Source organism: Coffea arabica, chromosome 3c (genome assembly GCF_036785885.1).
Source record: "Coffea arabica cultivar ET-39 chromosome 3c, Coffea Arabica ET-39 HiFi, whole genome shotgun sequence".
NCBI lineage: Eukaryota > Viridiplantae > Streptophyta > Magnoliopsida > Gentianales > Rubiaceae > Coffea > Coffea arabica.
The window spans coordinates 41,567,810-41,580,993 of NC_092314.1; positions in this window are offsets into that span (position 1 = coordinate 41,567,810).

The following is a 13,184-nucleotide window of genomic DNA, read 5'->3' on the forward strand; positions in this document are numbered from 1 at the left end:
AAAAGTATACATAATGCATATTGAAAATTAAAATCACCATCCTCCCAAACCTCCCCAACCACCCTTCCCCTACAAAAGAAAAATAAAAGTAAAGATATATGAGATTAAGCTAAAAGATATAGAACACTAGCGTTTGCAAGCTTATGACGTTTATGTACCTTAACATCTAGACAACTCTATTTGTCTCTTCTTTTCGTATCAATAATAGAATTGAATGCCTCAAAAAGGTGACCTCTCTTTCTTGTGAAATACATACTCAGAGATAATTAATGAAAATGTGAATTCTCAACTCTTAGGAAAACTAAAATATTGTGAAGTGAGACACAAAATTAAAAGGTGAAATTAAAAGAATTAAGATGTATGTACCTTTAAATCCACAGATATGGCTTCATTCTCTACTACAACTTTCTTAAGATTTGGTGCATCCAACTTTCTGGAACAAAATTGCTTCAACTTCCTGGAGCACATTATTTTCAAATGAGTTAGACAAGAAAATTTGAATGCACAATTCTTGCGGTGACTACCACCAAGCTTAGAAGATTTTGGAGGAATATTATAGTTGTACTTACATAATGTATTGTTATATATAGGCACAAGTATTTGGTACCTGTATGTGACACATGATAGTTTTTTTTTAAATGATTATAAGATAATATTGATTTTTGTAGTAAGCCCTTTTGTCTTTTTAAAAGCTTCAACCCCATGTTAACTCCAGAAATTGCGAGTGCAATTTCTCCAAATTTCCTTTCTTTATTCACCCATCAATTGTCCAAGTTTTTGTTCACAACTTTTTTCAAAAACAAAAATTAAATCCTAAACCACGCAAAGCCAAAATCAGTTCCTAGTATACCTAATAATTCCTTCCAATATATTATTAACATCCAAAAATATGTAGTGGCTGATTTCATGCAAAAATTAAACATCGAAAACAAAAGGCAAAATATGAGACACAGAACCGGCACAGTAGCTAAAAATACATTTTTTTAAATGAAAAACACTAAATTTTACTTGAAGATATTGTTCATGCATGTCGTGAAAAACCAAGCACAAGAAGCATATCAATGGAATAATAACAAAGTAGACATCACGAATAGAATGTAATGTATATGTTTTGAAACTCCGACTGTTAATTGAACCGGCGATATGTTTGGGTCACGGTTTAACCATGATTCACTGATTTTTTTAAAAATAAATTATATAAATATATGTGCACAGAATAAGACATTCTATAGACTAATTTGAGACTTTATCTGATAAAAAGTTTAATGTTTTCAAAGAACTTGAACTTTCACAAAATTTTTAAATTATAAGTTCAAACAAATAAAATTTTATCTCAATTGTATCTACCAAAAAATGATCTTAAATTCTATCCAAAAACACCACAATATTTTGAAATTAAACAAAATTCATGTCTTTGGGTATCAAACATTGTGAGTTTAAACTTTTAACCATATCTTTTGGAATTAAAGATTGCAACTTTGATTTAAAAATAAAATTTGAAGCCTGGAGAAAGTTAGGAAACTAGAAAATAAAGATGAAAACTTGATAAAAGACAAAAGCCAAGAAGAAAGTGAGTAGGTATCACAATTAGTGATTAGTCTTTAGGGTTAAGGAGAACTTTTTTTATTTTTATTTTTTTCAATTTCATAGCCAGAAACAAAAAAAACTTAGTTCAATGGTTCATTCTAATCAGAATGGTTCACACAGTTCTTACCAGTTCTTAAATCCCATCAATCCAAAGTATGAACCAGATCAGAACCATGGCTGGTTCATAGTTTGACTAATTAAACCGACCAGTCCAACCCGGGTTTCAAAACAATGGTAAAGACTTATAGTAAAGCATAGATTTTTTGGACACTTAATATAGAAGTTACAATCGATAATGCAAAGAATGATGAAAAGCAGATTGATGACATTGAAGGGAGAGTCGAAGGAAGAAGAAGATACAAGGGAGTGAAGTCAACGATTCAGTATAACAAAAAAGACCACTATATTTGAGGATAAACTTCGTTTATAGGAATTTAGAAATTTAGTGGCCTTCTTAGTTATTTACCAAATTTAAAAGAAATCATCTCAAGGGCTTAACATGCATTGGTAATAGCTATCAGTACTTTGTTTTTTTTTTCCTACACATAGGGTCAAAAAATGAATTTACTAAAATGCCTATGTACCAAGTAGTCAATTGTTCCATAAAAGATTCAAATAACTCTCAAATTATTAAAAAGTCCCAAAGCAAGCACTTGAAAGTTGAAGTCGTGTGAATACTAACATATGAATTTATATATATGTTTCCCTGTATTCATATTCTTATCCAAGGAGCTTCTCATGGCTAGTTGATCAATTAAATACATTCATAACAATGCATGTACTTGTTGGTTATTATTATATTATAGATCGGTATATATATGCTTGTGGGTTACTATTATTATTATTATTATTTACTTTACTCATATTCTTATCTAGATCTTCTCATGGCTCATCAATTAGATATGTGTTATAACAACTCATGTACTTGGTGGTTATTATTGTATTATGGATCAATGTGGGTATTTTTTGTTATAATCGGCATCATTGGTTTGGAGTAGAACAATATTTGTTTAATTTTGTTATATAAGCGGTGGGTGTAGTTAAGTAAACAATCATTAGTAATAAACATAGTACTTTTTTGGTTATAATGTTACGTCTTACCACCATCATAACAAAACTTATTACCTTTACAGCTAAAATTAATACTTAGTTGGAAAACTTACCATTTAATCCTGGTGACAGAAGAAGCCATAGCCGTGTTTTCTTGTTCTTATACTTCTACTTAAACAATGCATGGACATTATGACAAATTATGCAAAATTATGATTATGATTTGTGGTTATACACCCACAAAAAAAAAAAAACATACTTAGGTGTTGAACCGAAAGAGAAATTGAAAAATATAAGCACATACCTCCTTTTGTTGGATTGATTGAAAATCAGGATGATAATCCCAACAGAGAATTGCTGAGAGATATAAGTGAAGTCGTGAATAGGTAAAATGAGGGACAAAGAATTCATGAGTGGGAATGTTGAGAAACTACAATCAACATCAAAGCAAATTTATAGGGGATAGATATGATACCTTGCTAATGCAGCTGGAAATAGAAATCCCATTTTTTATGAGTAGTTATTACACTATACCATACCTCTTAGAATGGTAACCATCACTTTTATTTTTTCCCCGTCACTTTTACTGTTCTAAAGGAAATAAAGTTACACAATTCGACGAGTAATATTATGGGGACAAGTCAAGAATCAAAGCCTGAAAAGGCAAAATTCAAAACAATTATGGTAGAGTAAAGATTGCTTCTGGAAATTCGTTAGCCCATCGATGACTCGATCTCATTTCACGAAAGAATATTGAAGATGCGAAAGGTGAACTTCGCTTTAACATGTGAAAAACAAGATCTAACTTTTATGTTCATTGTTCAATATATTTATGTCTAATATATTCACACATACACGGGAGGAGCCAAAGCTTGGAATTTGGGTGGCAAAATTTATAAATACATTTCCTTAAGGGGCACTCTTATACTTTTGTACAAAAAAAATTGGGTACTTACATTGATACAAGTGAAAACTTTTAGTATGTTAAGGGAGTATAAAAGGACTTTTAAAATCTTGGGAGGGCAAAATCTAGTTTTTACAAGGACGTATGTGAAATATTAACAAATTTTTTAAGGGATATAAAAGAATTTCTTAAATCTTAAGAGGGCACTTGCGCCTCCCTACCCCTCTTGCATTCGCCATGTACACATATATACAAGTACACTTGTTTGAATCTGGAAAAGGTACCGTTATATTATGTTTGGTTTTGCCTACTTGTAGTCACTACAATATTAAATTTACAGGTTTTTATCAGTTTACCCCCTTAAACTATATCCCAACTATCAGTTTAGTCTCTAACGTTAACTTTTAGTCACTTAAGTCCTTGGACTAACGGTCAAATAAGAAGACATTTTATAATTCACATAAAAAGACATGTTTAGATCCAACTTAATTATAAATGGACAAATATACCCATAAATTGCTCTGCTAATATGTGAGAATTGCTTCAATCTTTAAAAACTCGCATGTTCTTATAATTTGGAAAATTATGAAAAGAAAAGGACCACTAGGGAAAATTTTTTTACTAACATATCACTTGAGAAAAAATAGACTTTATAATGGAATAACTATAAAATTTTCTTTCTAAGATTGTCTTTGCTCGATGACGTGCAAACAGGTTATGAAATTCCACACTTCGATATCATCATATTTGCAATGTCTTGACAAGGTATTGCATAAAATAAAAAATTTTGTAAGCAATTTAAGAAAATAGAGGAGAGAAAAGCTTTCTAATCCTTGTTTTATACTTAAAGCACAAGGAGAGGGTATTTTTGTCATAAAATTTTTCACCAAACTTTAGTTAGTTAGCAGGGCAATTTATGGATATATTTGTCCAATTATAATTAAGTTGGATCTAAACATATCTTTTTACGTGAATTATAAAATAGGGTTTTTATTAGTTTATCCCCTTAAACTATACCCCAACTATCAGTTTAGTCCCTAACGTTAACTTTTAGTCACTTAAGTCCTTGGACTAACTGTTTGACCGTTAGTCCAAGGACTTAAGTGACTAAAAGTTAACGTTAGGGACTAAACTGATAGTTGGGGTATAGTTTAAGGGGATAAACTGATAAAAATCCTAAATTTACATCAATCCAAGGACGGAACTATGGAAGGGCATGAAGGACCATCTTCTCCCCCTTTTTCCTTTCTTAAGTTCTTCATATTCATTTCTTTTTCCTTAAAATTTTGAAAAACTCCTATGCATTTTAAGCTATTTGCTTACCTCAACCAAAAATTTTCAAAAAAATGTTAGGTTGATTCAAAAGTTTATATGCATATATATTTCGCTCCCTCAAACTAAAATTTTTCATTCCATCCTTGCATTAAACTTGTTGTATAGAATATACGTAAAATATTTTAGTCATATATATTATATACCTACTATTTTACAAATAAATATAATATGACCATACACCTAATAATATAGTAAATATGATAATCGTACAAAATTAGATGAAACTACAACTTCGCCTGTCCCAAATCTCTTTTGACCAACCCTCAAGGAAAAATTTGTTTAAGTATAGTTTAGATATGTTAGGCATGTCAATAAATCTATCTTACACAAACCCAATTCAACCAATCCGTTTTTTTTTTGGGTCTTAAATTTAAACCGAAACCATATTCATCCTCAAACTCTATATGAGAATTATAGGTTTGGTCAGGGTTTGATTTTTACAACCCAAACTTAGACCCTCATCAAGACTCAAATCATATCTAAACGCACATGCATACCTTAATTATTCATTAATAATATAGTAGTTGTCTTAGAATGTTTTATTACCTAACAAAATTTTTATTAAATAGCTGAGAAACTATAACGAGAATTAACAAACATTTACAGGGGAGAGAGGGCAAAAGATCTTCTATTATATACTTACATGTTATACTCATGTTACACTCTTTGGTCAGCGTAAATTGTTCAATATCTGGTGTATTTTTTTGACCAAGTTAGTGTACACAAGGCTTACACAAAAATTGTATTTTATTGGTGTAAGTCTTACAATATTTGATATTAGTTTTGATATGCACTAACCGAGTGGAAAGACACCAAATTTTCAACAACTTACACCAAACTGAGGTATAACATGGGGGTAACATAGACTTGTACAATAGAAAATCCTTTGCTAGATAGAGAGAAGATACTTTGTAGCGTAACCGGAAGTTGGAATCCCATTTTTGCTCTGTAGCTATAACATTCTGTCCTATGGCCTTTGGAATGTAATCATGACTTCTATCTTTTCCTTGTCACTTTTGCTTTGCGAAGGAATGATGGCCATAACTACTTTAATGGTACAAGTAAAGAATCGCAATCCTCAAAAAGAACAAACTCAAAAATAATCTCATGAAGCAAAGAATGCTTCAAGCCAATTTGTTACCCCCACGATTGTTATTCTTATCGGACAAAAGAATATTGAAGTTGCCTTTTGCCTCAAAAAGAACGAATTCAAAACAATCTAGTGGAGCAAAATATGCTTCTGCCCAATTTGTTAGCCCCACAATTGCTAGATCTCATTCCACAAAAGAATATGAAGATGCAAAAGGAAAAAATGAAGTTAAAATGTGAAATAATTGAATATATTTGTCCAAATGCCTCCAACCTGCAGTCAAATAGTTGTTTACATTTTTGATATAGGTTAGATGTATAATTGTGCTGTTAGAAGGAAGTGTTTTGATCTATAGAATTAGACAAGAAAGAATAGAAGAGAATTAAAGAATTGAAAAAAGTCGAGTAGGTTCCTATTACCCTTGTAAGTGATTTCATTCCTGTAGGTACATGTCCACGATGCATACGGTATCAAACAAGAGGAAGAAGAAGGAAGAAAGTTAATGGTCAGGAAATAATAGATAATCCTCAGTATCAAACCTTACACCTCTTCTGTAGGTAAGTTTTTTTTTTTTTTTTTTTTAACATAAGTGAAAGGATTTGAATTCTGAACCTCTAACTTACACTCTTTCCCCTTGAACTATCCAACCCATCCCTTCCCCCAACCCTCCCTTTTGTAGGCAAGTTTAACTAACTTGACTCGAGGAATAATTAAGTCAATGGTATAACGGAAATAACTTAAAAAGGCAATATTTTGCAGAACTCAAGTGTAGGCATGTCGTGGACTTCTTAACTTATACACGAGTTCATGATGGTTCATCCATATACTACACTGGAATTAACAATAAATTTTAGAATATTTGTCTAGTTAAAAATAAAAACTCATACACTACTTGTAAGAGTACTAAGGAATTCTATAACCTTAGGATCCTTGTTCTTATAATTTTTCTTACGTTTATTGCATATTTGTAAAATAGATTTACTTACTTTACTTGTGTTAGTCTAAATAATAAAGGAGTTTGAATCACATTCTAGTAATTGATAATCATGTTTTATTGGATATACTAAATTATTTATTTTACATTTATTATGTAGTTCAGTAAATCATCTACTCATATACTATGTCAATATTCTTTTACTCTTCTAGATGTTTTTGAATTGTTTGCTAGTTGGCTTTCTTTATTTTCTCTAAAGCAAATTAAGCAAAAGCAACAATAACTTTTTATCCTCGGATCACCATTTTTGTAGTATCCATGTTAATACTTCTGATGATCTTGGAATTGGAATTAGAATTGTGAATAATCAAGAATTTTTCATTAACAGATAAATTGGGAGTAAAACGCAAAGGGACAGTTTTAGATAAAAGTGCTTTATTATTTTAATTGTCTCCATAATTCAGACTTGGTGCTTCATTTTTTGTGATAATTACCAATATTGAATATTATTCGAGAAGAGAGTACTCAAGGCATCACTAAAAACTAAGACTAGATTCTGCTAACGCTCTAATCTAAGACTAATGACACATTGGGTATCAAAATATCCATCATTTGAGTTTAATTTTTCAATGTTTTGTCATTTTTTGTCTTTCATTGTGTCGTTTAATGTAGAGTACTTTGGGTATCACTGAAACTGAAGCGAATTATACTAACACTTCAATCTAACTAAGATGGCTGGTACTATTGATATCAAAGTATCTATATTTACAGCTATATTTTTGTTTGATTGGATTGATCTTAATGTTCTCTTTGATGATATTTGAATTGAATTTTGAAATTTTTTTGGGTAACGTTTATCATTCTTTATGTCATATCATGATTTTTTCATTTAGTTTTGATCTTTTTTTGTGTTTCTTTTTTTCTTTTGTTTACTATTAATATTGACTTGTAAATGATGCATAGTGCTATTTTAGTTATAAGACTGTCTTTTAACACGACCGGTAGATTTTAATACACTATTACTCAAAGGGATGTTTCATTTTTGTAACTGTATTCATGAACCATATTAATTGATATTTATTATTATTGAAATGTAGTAAAATGTTTCTAATTATTGGAGAAAATTGTAATTTTGATGTGATAAAACCTAGAACCAAAATTTTTGCTTATACTTTCATACTAAAATCAAATTGTGACATTTGTGTGTGACATGAAAAATTCTTCTCCTTCGTTTGAATTGGATGGATACAACTAATATAATTCATCTATTTGCTGAACGTTTCTTAACTCATTTTGTGTTTACAAGTTTAATGAGATTTTTCTTTATAAATTAAAATGGTACGATGTAATACAGTGAACTTAAGTATCAATTAATGTTTGGTCTTATTATCAACCGACATTTTCTAGAATGAACTTCAATCATCATAAATTATAGTAAAAGCAAAATATAAAACATTAACCATCAATCAATAAGGGCATAATTGGGATAACAAAAATTAAGACCATCAAAATGCATAGTTCAACGATACCAAAACTCATGGTAACTTTTATAATAGTAATGATAATGGTAATAATGATAATGATAATGATAATGATGTGTTTTTAAAAAGTGTTTAGATGTAAGGCTCTAAGGTGTTTTTAGAGTTCTTGAGATGTTTTGAAATACCTTTCTTTCCCTCCTACACCTTGGGATTTGCTATCCCTTTTCCACTTTCATCTCCTTCCCCTATCTCACTCACGACCATGAGGTCCTCTCCCTATTCACTCCTTTTTTTCCCTCCATTGATGAGATTTTTATTTCACGCCAAAGTTTAAAAACCTAAACACCTCATTTTCTTCAAGTATACAGATTGTTTATCGAGTATAAGAGATATTAGGTGTTAATCCGACAGAAAAGATTATCAACTACTGGTGATTTCTGAACTCTTCTATTATTTAGACTACTACAAATAAAGCAAGTAAATTTATACTATGAATCATAAAAAATTGGTAAAAACAATAACAAAGAGATTCTTAGAGTTATGGATTTACTAACTACTCTTCTAAGTGAAATTACTGGTTAAATGAATTCATTTACTTTTGTTAGTTATGGCATAATTTTCAAATGTATGTGATATACGCATTTACGAATATACCAACCATATCTACTAACGTGATACGAAACTAGTTATGGATTCATTAAATTCTATGAAATTACATGGAATAAGCTGCCAAAGCCACAAAAGTGTAGTCCTATATTAGTGAATTAACTTCCTAGATTTAATACTTTCATGAACTAGTATTAAATAATGGTTATTGATGAACCAGTACTTTTAGATAGTCACAACTAATGGTTAATTAATCATATGATTGAAATAACAAAAGTGTTAAATAACTTGCTCAAGAAATAAACTCAAATAACCATGAAAAACTCACTTAACAATCATAGAAGTTCATCCATCTCCTAGGTATAAAAACTAGCAAGACATATATATAACACAAACAAGAACCAAATTTATATATTCACTAAACATGAAAATCAATACAAGAAAGAAAGTGATAGAAGAAATGTCACCCATATCACTTGAGTTCCAAACTCTCCATTTTCACCCTCAACTTCATCTATGTCAAGCTATATACAAGGATCGGATAACACTAATTATTCTAAACTATACTACACTAATGAACTAGAAAGTTCTAGTGAAAGACTACATTTGGTGTAGTTTCTCTAAGCTCCAAAGTTACAAAAAATGTTCACAAGAGACCCTATTTATAGAAGATTTTGCTCCTAACAATCATGTTTCAAGTTTTATAAATTGTGCCTTGAGATTTCCAATATTGATTCTCCACATCTCCAAGATGCTTCTTGCACTTTCCAGCCAAAATCCATTCAGAAAATTGGTCAAAAAAATAGTAGGAAAGAACTACAAGTTGAAATTCAACTATTTCCAGCTATAAAGTAGCCGAAATATGAATATGTGCAAAACGCAGGTGAAGGGTCGCATTTTAGGTTGTGTTTTGTCTTCCGCTGCAGGTTTGCACAATTTTTATGATTTTGGAAATTGCTCTATTTTTACTCTAAATTGAACCACAAATTTCTTGACAATGGAAGTTGAACTAACTTTTGCACAAAACATGAAAGTTGTACGTAATTGAGTTAGTTTCCAATGCATCAAGAATTATCTCAATTGGAACTCTATAGATTGAGAAATGACTAAAATACCCTCGATTGGTTAGAACTTTGTTTCAATCTTCCGCAGCAAAAATTCATGATTGTGTTTCAGTTTTTTAACCATGAAAATGTAAGAACTGAATTTTGATATCTTCATAAGAAATGTATCCTTATGTTTTAGTTTTAAAATGGTTTAAAAATCATCTTAATCCAATGCTTGTAGCTCACTATATAGCTAAATATCAAAAGGTATTAGAGCTGCCAATCTTTTCTTCTTTTCCACTTGATTACATTTCACATTTTTAGGACACGTGTGAAGAAGCTAAGAAGTTTTTCAGCAGGTGGAAGACAGAATCAAGGCCATCAATTTCAACAGTCTTGGATATCTGCTCGAAATTGAACATCTGCGTCGCAGCCAAGAATACATCCCCTGCAAGAGAGTCAAGTTCAGCAACCCTCACAAAGTGATGCATGTCAAAAGCTACTTAATGTAAATACACATGTTAAACCCATTGATGTGAAGGGTGACAGAAGCAAATCAGTGTTGTTTGATGCCTGTAGGCTCGCAAAGGATTTGAGAAACTTGGAGGATGATCAAAGGTGGGAGATAATGAGTAAAGTGTGGGTGGAACTGTTGTCCTACGCTGCCAGTCACTGCCGAGCAAATGCTCATGCTCAGGAGCTCAGTAAAGGGGGTGAGCTGATTACTTTCGTTTGGATACTGATGGCTCATTTCGGATTAGGAGAACAATTTCGGATTAAGGCTGGGCATGCAAGAGCAAAATTGATCATGGAAAAGTAGGGATTATAATCAAGTAAAGGCCAAATAAGAATTTTCTTCTTGACTGTGGAATCAGATAGAGTTCTTCAGCCAGGATTGCTTCCCTGGCTTGGTGAGTGATTGTTCTTGTGGCAGAAAATTTTCATTTCAGCATGATAAGTCAAGCTAATATTTCCTTATTCATCGAAAGCTGTTTTGTAGATTCATCTTGTTTGACATTATGGCACTAGTGAAACTCAGCAAGTATGAACATTTATGAAGCATGTATGCAGATAACAATTGGTATGCGTTCCATTGCCTGTCACGGTCTACCATTCCCTTCCCTTTTGAAGGTATCAAAGAGTTTCATTGGGAGAAGACAAAAGTTGCAAGACCACTAAAACTCTAAAAGTTAGAGGTCCATCTACACGGTAGGGACATTTTCAAAACACGACATGTGCAAAATATTTAAGAGTACTTGTATTTCCCCTCAACAAAGTAATAATACATAAATTAGTATTATTTATTTTCTAAACAAAGCCAATATAATTATAGTTATTCTAGATTATGTATTAGTTTTAAAAATTAGAATTAAATCATTTTCAACCTTGAATTTGAGCTCAATTCGACTCGCTGAAAGCTTTATAAGACAACTATAGCAGTTGTGCATGATTAATTACCAACTCAACCCTCCGTGTCTGAGTCAATTATGAGAAACTAGCTTAGCGTGTTACAAGTCATATATCTGTAAACATGTGGATGTGTTCTCGTCAAGTTTGTTGGGAAATGAAAAATATAACAACAATAATTGTGTCACCTTATCAAATAAACATCTTGAATTTACGGTCTATTAATTGGATGGTATATCTTTTTCCTCTTTTATAAAAAATAAAATTTATTTAAAACACTATCTACAGTCACAGTCTAAAATACCCATAAGCTAAAGAATAGGATTTACCGTAGCATGATGTTTCAGTTAAGGTGACGGGTATTGAATTTACAAAACATAAAAGGGAAAATGGCTAGTTTCATACTTCACATTTCATAAAAATATTCCTTTCGTCCCTCACTTTTAAAATTAAGCAAATTCATTCTTGACATTTAAAATTTGAAACTATTACATCCCCAAAATTAACTTTTAATTCGAATCCAAACCTGATTATAAATTTCGAGGGTATAATTGCTAAATCACTTGGTTAATTCAACTTGATATTCATATGAATTTAATGAACCCAAAAAAGAAAATAAAAAATTATAACATAAAAAAGAAGGCTTAATTTTTCTTACATTGCCATTGTATACATTGATAGGTCTAGTTGTTAGCTATATCATTTCAATTTAAATTTAAATACTAAACTTTGTACGTATGATACACATCTAGATTTGAAAGGGTATATACTAATAGTTCATTGACAGGGTGTCGAACCTGTGCAATAATAAATACCTGCTTAAATGAAATATAATTTCTGTAGATAGTGATAAGCAGGGTCGAATCCACAGGGACTGGGGATAATTTATTTCTTTTAGAGTCCGAAGTATGGGGGGTTTTTGAAAATGAGAGTAACTAAATTGCTTGGAATAAATTAAAATAAAATAAGACAACTACAACTCAAATAACTAATTATCACAATAAAAATAATAATGGACGAACTCTAGCCAAGAGACAACTTCGGAGATGGTTCACTTAATTCGATCACAGATGCAAGGATTATTCCAGTTACTATCTGATAAATTAGTTATAGTTGTCATACACGCGATAAACAATCAACTCTTCCTCAATTTGTTGATAGCCAAGGTACGACCGTTGACTATTTCTCTAATCAGGAAATAACCCTAGATACAACCATAGAAGTTCAATTGCCTAATTGCATGAATAATTAGAAGAACCTAATTCTAACCAATCAACACGCTACGAGGGTCTCTTTAAGTTAGCCTGTCTATCTTCCTGACACAAACCCAATCATGCCAGTTGCCACCAGTTTAGAATAATTAAACAATTACGGATTTAACTACCCTAATTGGCTTCAGGTTATTGAATTAATCTAGAATCCGGGCCTTGGATAATCGAATAATAAAACAACCATATGAACATAATGCAGAAGATAGACGAATACCAGTGAATAATGGAAATAAATAAAAACTAATTCGATCTCACAAATTTAGTAGAACCAAGTCCTCCGTTGTTCCTCGACTAGATGAAAAATTTAGCCACGCCTCATGAGAAAATCTCCAAGTAATTTAACTGAGATCCAGGCCATCAAAGGAACCAAGAAAGAATAAAACTAAACTATGCTAAAAGGTCCCCTTAGCCTTTCTTACGATTGCCCTTATATAGCCAAAGGGAAATGACTAAAGCTATCTATCCAGTGGTCC